Here is a 1,887-nt window from a genome sequence, read left to right on the forward strand (position 1 = left end):
ACAAAGCTCGGCATCATTTCAGGAATGCACGAGCTGCCTCTCCATTTCTTCCCAGTCGAAGCTGTTCTTAACAACTCTGAACTTCTGCCCCTTCTGGGCTCTCCCTCCGTGGGATGCATCATGAATCCTTGCAGCTTCCATACAAATAGCCCAAGTAGAGTGTGCTATACTTTGGCACGTATAATACGACATCACTTGGTTAGATGTAAAATCTTTAAAATACGCCACAGCGTTTATCACCTGGTTTTGTCACAGCTTCATTTCTTAATACCCCAATTGCCTCAGGCGGTGTAAGCGGCTCAGACCCTGTCAACCTCTAAGGGGCCCCAGGTTCTATTATCCTCTGCTTCATAGATGAGAAAGGATCCTGAGGACCGTGTTTTCCTTCTTGCTTTCCCTAAGCTGCTCCCATGATGCCGTGCTATCAGTGGTCAAGTCAAAGCATCCTACATGCCATAAGAGAGGCACAGGGCTGACTTACAACCTTCAGGAGAGGCGGCAAGAGGTGGGATTCCTGGGGCGATGCCTGCGTAGCTTGAGTTCACCTGCAAACAAGTGGCAGGTGGGATTAAGGCCTCACTTTCTCCCTGGGTCTCCGCGGGCCTGGGAGAAGGGCATGAGCAGGCTGGCTTAAGGTTTACCGGTGTGCTCTTTGCCTCTCCTTGCAATGCTTTGCTTTGGGCTTCATTTATCCAAACCCTGGCTCTCTGCTGGCTATCCCCAGACCAGGCAAAGGCCCAGCTGGCTGTTGCACTGACCCAGGAGGGCAGGCCCTGGAATGCACCGCTCTTGCTAATGAACAGACACTGGCCTCTTGTGGAGGATGCCAGTTACCCCAGCACACAAGGCTACCCTTCCCACATCCCCTCCTCACCAAGGAGCAGCTCACGGACTGGCCTCCCAGGGCTGAGGTTGAGGCCATGGAGGGCGGGGAGAAAGGACCCCAACCCCAAGCACCCCGAGCCGACTCTGGGGTTGCAGGCCTTCCTGCAGGTGGTCAACTCTAAGGTGGAGAAGAAAAGGACTCAAGCCCCCAGGACCTATCTTTAAAGCGAAAGGAGCGGCTTGGCCACTGGGTCACGGCCCCTCTGATCCGCCAGCGCCAGCGGGTGGGCGGAAGGCAGGAAGGAACTGCCTGGCCCCAAGCCCAGCTCCTGGCGACACCGGCTGGGGGCCGCTGCAGGGAAGGAGGGAGGCAGCACCCAGCCCACTGAGCCCTTCTCCTGCTGGGGCGGACTTCTTCTAGAGAGGGAGAAGTCTTCCATCCGCTGTGTGAGCAAAGAAGACAGGAGGGTGGTGAGGAACCGCCAAGTCTCTGGGGACCGCAGCTGGAAGTGAGTGCGGCTCCTCTCCCTCTGTCTGAGATGGAGGGTGGCCCCCAGGAGTGGGGAGGGAGGGACCCAGGCAACAGGGCCAGATGGATATAGGACCCAGCATTGTCAGTGACCAGCTCTGTGACCTTAACTTGACCTAACAGATTCTCAGTGTCCTTACTTGGGAAAGCTATGAAATAACCCTGTGCACGGCTGTGGGAAGGGCCAGAGTTTCCTACAGATTGCTTAGCTCAGCTCAGCTCATAGTAGGTCCTCAACAAACAGTCTCTGTCGTGGCGAGTTGCCTTGGCCTGTATTGAGGGTTGAGGCGTGGTGGCTGTAGCTGGCACCCCCTGCAGTAATATGCTCCAGGATTCAAAAATTCCTTAGGAAGAAAAGAGACTCCCGCCCTCCTTGCCTCAATGTGCCCCGAGGCTGTGCCCCAGCCCAAGGCCCATCTGATGCAAATCCGAATCCGCATTCGCATTTCACCGAGGAGTCTTTTGGCCGGAGGGAGTGGAAGGACCTGCTCGGCTGGAACGTTTTTTTTTTTTTTTTCTCCCTCCCAGGCGAC

Source organism: Prionailurus bengalensis, chromosome A3, assembly GCF_016509475.1.
Source record: "Prionailurus bengalensis isolate Pbe53 chromosome A3, Fcat_Pben_1.1_paternal_pri, whole genome shotgun sequence".
NCBI classification, from domain to species: Eukaryota; Metazoa; Chordata; class Mammalia; order Carnivora; family Felidae; genus Prionailurus; species Prionailurus bengalensis.